The sequence below is a fragment of the Tupaia chinensis genome, unplaced genomic scaffold (genome assembly GCF_000334495.1).
Source record: "Tupaia chinensis unplaced genomic scaffold, TupChi_1.0 Scaffold000370_1, whole genome shotgun sequence".
NCBI classification, from domain to species: domain Eukaryota; kingdom Metazoa; phylum Chordata; class Mammalia; order Scandentia; family Tupaiidae; genus Tupaia; species Tupaia belangeri.
The window spans coordinates 3,746,250-3,755,749 of NW_006159867.1; positions in this window are offsets into that span (position 1 = coordinate 3,746,250).

Below are 9,500 nucleotides of genomic sequence, written 5' to 3' on the forward strand. Positions count from 1 at the left end.
CCCTTCCCCTCTCGGGATCTTGGGCACGCACGCACGCACACATTCCCGACATGAGTTTAAGGTCACCGGGTTAGGACGCGAAACGCGGTCCACTACGTGGGAGTCCAGCGACATAGTCATTACGCTAACAGCCGTTCCCAGGAAGGATTTTGTTTTTAATTGACAGTGTGTGTGTGTGTGTGTGCGCTCACAGGAGAAAGATAGGTAGAGAGAGAGGGAGACAAAAACAGAGAAGAGAAAGCCCTCCCCAGTGGTCATACAGTAATCCCTTCTCTTTCATTTCTCCATCTTGTTGGGATTTGGGACACGAATGCATAAGCACCTAGTGTGTTTATCAAGCCACTAGGCCAGGATTTGAACCACAGTCAGCTGTGTGGAATCCAGCTCCCTTAACCACTAGGCTACAGGCTGACCCAAGGAGAAATATTTTATAAAAAATATATTATTAAAAAATTTATTTTCAGGATAACTAGGGAGATGTTTTAAAAGAATAAGAAGATAAATGTCAATGCACATACTTGGAAAAATACAAAACATTTCAAATATTCACAATTAGAAGTCCAAAGTTGCTGCTGAGAATTGTTTTAAAAGAGTATCAAAATATCATAAATATTACTATAAAAATAAGTATTGCTAAATATTACAATAAAATAATTTCTAACATACCAAAAAATCTAATAAGACAAAGTGAAGCAAACTATCAAAATAATATACAAAAAAAGGGGTAAAACAGTTACTATGGGAAAATTATATTATTATTCTATAGCTTAGATATTCTGCAGAGAAACAATTCTTATAGGTAATAAAACTTACATCTCATGACATTCCTCTCATTATTTTGACAGAGATGTATAGAAAAATGCAGATTTATTTAAAAAGGATTTCCATAGTAGTCACTATTATTATTAAATTAAAATTCTATGAAGGAGGGACCAGCAGGTAGCACAGTGGCTTAGGTGCTGGACTCCAATATGGCTGACTGTGGTTCAAGTTCCAGACTAAGAAGCTTGAAAATCAGGCTGGGTGTGCATGTGTGCATGTCTAAAATCCCAGGAGGAGAATGGAAGAGAAGGGACTTCAGTGTGATCATCTCTCTGGGGGAGGTGATTTCTCACTTCGACTTTCACTGTCTCTCTGTCTATCTGTCCAGAGAGCATACGTGCCCTCTGTCAAAAACCTATAAAAAAAGAGAGAGAGAGAGAGAGAGAAACTCTATGAAGGAAATAACCAATAATAGCACAAAGATTTTGTCAATTGAAAACATTCTAGTGATACTAATAACAAAATTTTTATCTAATATAAATGAGTAATTTTAATACATAAATTACATTGATAAAAAGATGGTAAAAATATATAAGAAACTATTTCAATCATATGTCCACATTTTGTATCTGAGTGAGAGAAAGAAATCTAGATCTGGGAGGTTAAAGAGTAGAAGAGTTTTTTTGGTTTTGTTTTGTTTTAATGTTAGATTGGGTGTGCACACATGAGAGAGAGACAGAGAAAGCACCTCATCAATGCTTTCTCATTAATAAATATCTGTCGCACATATACTAACTAGTTGCTCATGTTGGAGGTGGTAGCGATGTGATTTCATTCACTCACGAAAATTAAATCCAGATACTGCTGAATTCTTCCACTGTGATTTGTAATGTAAATACATAATTTAGGGAGAATCTACACAATACTAATACTTTCAGGGTTAGAATGGATGTTCAGTGGGTCCCATAATTCTCAGGCTGTTGGATGAGTGCTTAAAATATAAAATATGGTCTATAAAAATACGGTCTAACAAAGAAGTAAGACTGACTGTAATATAGTAGCTGAATATTTAAAATGTGGGTCTTGCTATTTAGGGATGGGAGTACATTGTCCTTATAGTCAGCCCTCTCCATCCCAGTACATTGTCCAGATATATAAATGAAAGTTACTGATACCTTCTGTTACATCAATTGCACAGACATTGCTGAGAATTGAGTCTGTTACCAATTAACTGTGTGAGCTCAGACAAGTTATGTAATGTCTCTAGGCATGATTTTTTTTTCTAACATATATATTAAAATGTAAATACATATAATATTAGAATAACTACTACAAAAGGTAGTCCTAAAGATTAAATATGATGATGCCTGTAAGGCACTTAAAAATACTCATAATACGGAAAAGCACTCAATAAATATTGGGTGATAATGTTTATTACATTACTATTCTTTATGCAAGAATGTATTTCAATAATATTAATTAAATGTGGATAATAAATAGATGAATAGATGTGTATATCAATGATAAATACCCATGAGTTTACGTGTAGACTAGTTTTAGTTTTCCTATAGAGCTACAATTATTATTTCTACATTATTTTGGCAGTAATAGTAACCTAAGCTCTCTTTGCACATCTAGTATATATATCTAAACTCTAAAATTTTTGTGAAATACAAGTTTTAAAAAAGTGGAAAATTTCCCCATTAAACCACATTTGTTTTTTTTTTTTTTTGGAGAGATTTTCACTGTAGGGCGCGTGTGCTCGCCAGACAGACAGAGAGAGACATAGAGACAGAAAGCAAGAAATCACCCCCCAGGGGGGATGGTCACGCTGCCATCCCTTCTCCTCCATTCTCCTCTCGGGATCTTGGGCACGCACGCACACGCGCCGGGCGTGAGTTTTAAGCCACCGGGTCCGGGACACGAACCGCAGTCGACTACGTGGGAGTCCAGTGACATAGCCATTACGCTAACTGCTGGTTCCCTAAACCACATTTTAATAAGTTATTCTTGGCAGGTTAATATACACAGAAGGTCACTTGCTTTGATAAATAATTTATACCCAAGAATAACTTTCTACTCTTCCAACCCAACTAATTTAGCTCCTTTGTGAAATAATCATCATAAATAGTGATAAAAGTAAAATAAAATAAAAACAAAATTCTGTTAGATTGGGTATTTCTCACTTGGATTTAGTTTCTACTTATCTGAGTGAGTCATCTAGCCACTTTATCCCAAACCTCTTTTAGCACAGATGATCTATGGCACAATGTTGCAGTGTGCATGTGGGTGCCCAAAACCCCAAGGGGAGACTGGAGGAGAAGGAATTCCTGTGTGGCCATCCCCCTTGGGGAGTGATTTCTTGCTTTCTGTCTCTCTCTGTTTATCTGGCATGTGTACACACCCTATAGCAAAAGAAGAAAAAAAGAAAAATGAAAGAACATTTCAGATCATGGAATGTCATGAGAAAAATCCCTAATATCAGCATTAGAAGTATGCATTTAGGATCTAATAATGAGCCTGGGATTCCGGAATACATGTTTGACCAGTAATTAGTGAAAGAGAAAATATAATCAGAGGATAGACAAGCTGGATAATATCTTCTGTATCAAGATAATATAAAATGAGGTAACAAGACAAAACGCAGTTTCAGAACAGATGTTACAATTGATTTCTCAAAGTTTCAATAGAAAAATCTAGGCATGCTTGATAGAGACCCAAACTACAAAAATGTTGAGAAAGTAAATAGAGTGAGAACCTATGGAGAGAAATTGTAGGCAATGGTTCTTGCTCCTCTGTGGAGATTCTCGACATGAAGCCTACAGTTGAAGGCCTGTGTGGAACACTTGCACACTCAAATCATGTCTGCTTTTACTGGGGAGTTAGTGGACTTGTGTCTAAGCAAACCCCAAAAGTGGGAGGGTGGGGTGGGTGAGTTTGTGAGCTATTTCAATAATATAATTAAAATTGGAATTTCCTTGTTTCTTTTTTCCTTTTTCTGTCTTTGCACATATTCTAACACAGATGGTTCAGTATATGTTTTGGCAAATGTCAGAAATGAGTGAGGAGGAAAGAAAAAAGAAAGACCATGAAAGTTTTTGCAGTTACTAGCCAGACCTTTATGTCTGTGTCTGAAACTTAAAGAAACTGTGGAACCATTCATTATCTAAGAGTGATTAGAGAAGTCCTGGTACTTACTGCATTTTTCACCTGTGACAGAGAAAAGTCTTTCACTGGTCAAAGGGAAGATGAGGGATAAACTTAAGATGTATTTTGGGTACATCTTCTAAGTCATGTTTTCTCTGTAGACCAACTAAATCCATATGGGAAATCAAGTCCAGAGCTGTCACACCTATTTGGTGTGACTCTGATGATTGTGTGTCACCTCTACAGTCCTGTCAACTCCTTGTGTGTACCTTTACATTCACTCATATTGTCTTGTCACCTTAGCCCAGTCCTAGCTAATTAGAGACCACCACTCCTTGTGAAAGAAATGATGTTCATAATGTGAGGTGAATCTAATTTGAAAATCAGTTCAGAAACGTAATTTGTATTTTGTCAAGTGATGTCAGGTATTACATAATCACTTAAGAAATGACCTCAAGGAATTAGGAGGATATCAGAGAAATTTTGTGTGTGTGTGCGTGTGTAATATTTTCAGAGGTTTTTCCCTTAGGGCATATGCACTCACTGGAGAGAGAGACAAAGAGAAATGCTGAGAGGGAAAGTGAGAAATTGCTCCCCAAAGGAAATGGTCATGATGCAATCCCTTCTCCTCCATTCTCTTCCTGGGATTCCAGGCACACACACATACACACACACACACACACACATGCCCAGCATGATTTTCAAGCCACTGGGTACAGGACTTAAAAACATGGTTGGTCATGTGAGAGTCCAGCAATGAAACCACCCTGCCATCTGCTGGTCCCAGAAATAGCTTATTTGTATGGCTTCAAGCATGATTGGTCATGTGAGAGTCCAGCAATGAAACCATCCTGCCATCTGCTGTTCCCAGAAATAGCTTATTTGTATGGCTTCAAGTTTTTTTTTTTTTTTTAATAGAAATACAAACAATAAAATAGTATGAAATGCATTGTGCTAAAATTATTGCAAGAAATAAAGGAAAAAGAAAGTCATTCCTTATGAGTACCTGATAGACTCAGCCTCAATATGCTGTTTAAGCTCATTAATATTTATGTTTATAAACAATAACTCCTCATAGCAATATTACTTTTACTTTTGCAATTTAGAAAAAGATGTACTTTAGTTTGGGGGACTTATAAAACTTTTCTTACTAACAGCCTTTTTTCTCATTAGGATGCACCATTTTATAATGTGGCTTTGATAATTTAAGGAAAAATAATAGATCATTGAAAAATAACAGGCTAAACCTCTTCGGTTGTGACAGTGTAATGGAAATTCAATTTTTGGGTGCAGGATAAAATGTGATGCTCAAGAAGGCTGACCCACATGGGCCAGTTCTGGGTTCATATCTATACACCTCCTTGAGTACATTGGTGTGCACACACCCATGATCTTGGTCTGATGCAGCTGTGTGTAAACTGCAACATCGAGAGGCGGATGGGGATACTACCTCTGTCTCTCTCTCTCTTTCTCTTGCTCATGAAAGAAATAATTGAATAATTGCATTTAATAAAAATACAATTTTATGCTTTCTCCTGTCATTAAATATAAATTATTTGGTAATGAGAAAAGTGGCATGATAAAAACAAAGAACTTTTTTCAATGACAGTTTTGTACAAAATTGCTCTTATTCAAAATCACTTCAAAAATGATTGAGTAGTTGATTTACAGATTCAGTGTAAGTCAGTGACCAGAGTACGTTCTTTCTACGGCCCTCCTATACTGAGATGAAAGACTTACACAATGTGATACCGTACATGCTCTTATCAGGAGCTGTTTCAAAACTTGCATATTGCCAAATTTCTCCCTAGAAAAATCCAGTTTTATCACTAATTAACTTTCACTAAATCCAAGCATACAAGGCCATGTTTACTGAAACACATGACTTTATACTGACTTTTTCAATTTTAGGATTAGTAAGAGATGTCTAATAATTCTCATATAGTCCTGTGGGATTTTTTTTCTATCTTCAGAAGAAAACAGATTTTAAATGTACTAATCCATATGTGCATAGTTGTAATCCAATCTGTTAATCCACACTGTCAGGCAAACTTTTGTTTTTTTTCTTTTCGTAAGTCTATGTAGAGTGCCATCTGCTACTGGAAACCCTTATCCTTAAAAATAGATAGATACTCCAAGTATAGAATCCTGGCTTTACTTTTATGCATAAACTTAACATCTGTTGCATCAAAAAAGGCTCCCACTGTGTTGTTTGAAGTCGCTTATCTATTTAATATTAGTGAAGGCAGACACTGTTCAGCAGCACCATAAAAAATGAATTCTTCTCTTATCATTAATTATACTCTGAAAATAATCTTAGACGCCTGTTAAATGAATGAAACCAAGGTATGGGGCACATCCAATGTATTTATTCATCAAAGCCTGCGAAATCAGAGATTTTAGTCACCCTAATCAAAATTGTATTGACCTATAATCATATAAATTGGTCAAACAAGTAAGTTCAGTGTATTAAATAGGATTTGGAGAATTAATCTCACATTACGATGATTTTTAAGGAAGTAGTGTTATAAAAAGCCAAGTCAAACCAGACTAGGCTTTAACAATAATTAATTACTTAATGGCATCCTTTGTCATTTCTATGATGATAAATTTCTTCTTACATGTTCACCTACCAAGGCACTTACTCTGAAAATGCTGTTTGTTAAAGAGTTAGTATGGATTCGCTTTACGGAAAAACTAGTATCACACGAACACTAACACTTTTCAAAGTATTCTTAGCATGAGACCTTCTCATTGTCAGCATAGGTTTCTCTCCGTGGGTCGGTTTCACCAGCATTATCAATAGAAGCATCCTTTTCCAAAGTCATGTACAGCCTCTGGTATACCGTCCCCAGCCCTTGCTTTGGCCTCAGGGAAAAGCTATGCAAATATTGATGGGAGGCTGTGCAAACTGGGAAACCATTAATTTACTGAATGTCTCTATAAAGTGTGCTATTCAGTGCACTGCTGCCAGGCATAGTATATGTCTTTAGTTTTATTTATAAGGGAGTTTTCTTTAGCCTTCTCATGTTTAATACTTATGTAAATGAATGATACTAAAAACTAAAAGTGGACTCCCAAATTTTGTGAGGAGTAGTGAACTTATTTGGATGACAAACTCAAACTCCAAAGTAAAGAGATAACTACAGGTAATTCCTTGGTATCTACCTCCCCTTTCTTCCTGTCTGAAAGATCTAGTTCAGGTCATAGTAAGATCAGAAGAGCACTTAGCATTTATATTTTATCTTCTAGCCTAGGCAAACAACAGGATAAATATCTGGCCAATTTAGTTTTGGAAGAAACTTCATAGAGAGTTTCATAGAAAGCACTGTATGCTCAATATCAATATATCAATATATTGAGCCATTATCAATATCTTCCTCCTCCCTAGGACAAGATATAATTGCGGTTGCTTCACACTTACATTTTCTCCAAGGAAATGAACTTGAAGATCTCTCCAAAACATGGTAAAGAAGTTTCAGTAGAAGTAACCCAAGTCTCCGTGCTGCTGAATGGCTACATCGGCTCTCTATCATCAACTTTGGATTTCTAATCTGTGAAAGAAAAAAATATATCCATAATTTTTAAGTCATTTTTCATTTTACTTTTTTTAGTGGTTGAAAAATATTGCTAATATCAGTAAATTAATAATATTAATTAGTAAATTAATAATATTAATATTTATTAATAATTTTAATAAAACAATGTCATTGATAATGGCCTTAAAGGCTAAATTCTATACTTACACCATTTTGGAGATGCACCTTAGAAATATTTTATTAAAATACATAAACAAAAATTGTTTTCATCATAATCCAGTAACAGCATTTAAAAATATCAATAGGAGGAGCTAATACATCAGTTATTATAACATTTAACCTAGGATTTAAAAGGTTAGTCTTCTTTATACCTATCACTTCAAACCTATTTTATTACCTTCAAAATTTACCATCACCTAACATAAATTTAGCAAGGGAAGAAGGGCAAAATATGTTCAGTACAGAGTTACCAAAACTGTGAAGGAAATCTAACTATTTCATATGCTATTATTAATAAAAGGTATATATTTTCACTTTAAGAAGAAACTCAGAGGTACCCATCAGATTTTCTAATGTGTTAATAGTTCTGTAATAGAAGAGGATTAGATTTCTCCTGCACGTTTACAAGAGAGGAATGAAGACTTGGATATCTAACAGAAGGAGCCAGAAGTGACTTTATGAAGGAAAACTTTCTGGAGGGATGTGAGGTATGAGATGTGTAAGAGGTAGTTACTAAAGTAGAGAATTTATATATGAGTATGTATTTATTTATTAAATTGGAACATACAATACATGTACTAATGTCAAGTATTTAACTCATAATCAAATACTAAACTCACTCTTACGACTAAACTCACATGACTCAAATAAACAAATTAGCAAGAAAAATAATGGCCAACACTTCAGAAGCTCCCTTATGCTTCTTTCAACTAATTAACCTCTTTCTGTTTCCTAAAATAGTCATATCAATGCTTGACAAAATATATATTTTTATAACTTGCTTGATGTAAATGAAGCATATGAATATTGTATAAGACTTCTTCAATCAGCATTGTTTGCAATGTTTATTCTTGTTGAGTGTGGCAACAATTTATTCATTTTTATCACTATATAATATTTCATTTTATATATATACCACATAGCTTTTTCTGTTCTATTATATATTGAGCTTGACATTTTCCCTACTTTTCCTATAAAAAGTAATGGTACTATTTACATATTGACTCCTTTTGGAAAGTGATTTTTATATATAGTTATCACTGACTTTATTGCTGACTGTAGAATTGCTAAGATACAACATGAGAGTATGTTCACAATTTGTAGACAAGAGTTGGGTGCCAGCTTTCTAAAGTAGTTGTGTTATTTACTCTCCCCTAAGCAGAAACATCTTATGAACTATATCCTCCCCAATATGCATTCTTATTTATTATTTTACTGTTAGACATTCTGATGACCACATGGAGGAAAGCTACTGTTGTATTATTAATGTGTGTCCTTGTTGCCTAATGGAATGATATAAGTTTAAAGAATATTGGCCATGTTAATACATTTGAAAAGATATTTTTGCAGGTTATTGCCTGTTTGTGTAATGTACTAATTTGTTTTCTGATTATTAGATCTCATATAATTCACATGGGGGTATTTGTTGATTTTATGTGTTGGGAATTCCTTCTCCCACCTGATAGCATGTCTGCACTCTCATTACCGTGTCTTTAATAAATATAATTTTTGAATGTTAATAGTGTAATATATCAATAATTTATTTTGTTGTCAGTGATCTCTGAATCCTTTATAAATACCTGTTCTTGTGGCAAAATTGTAAAGACATTTGATTTTATTGTCTGGAAGCTATTTTAGGTTCCTTTCACAAACTGACCTGCAAAACAGTAGGGCATAAACTTGTAAAATGTGTGAGTTACAGATCACTTTTCTATGTGTAATTAATTGACATGTGTCTGCAGAGACACTGTTGTTATCAATCATTTATTTATACATAGAGAGTTGTGGTTTCACTCATCTTTTCTTTTCCTTTTTATTTCAAGGGTTTTTTTT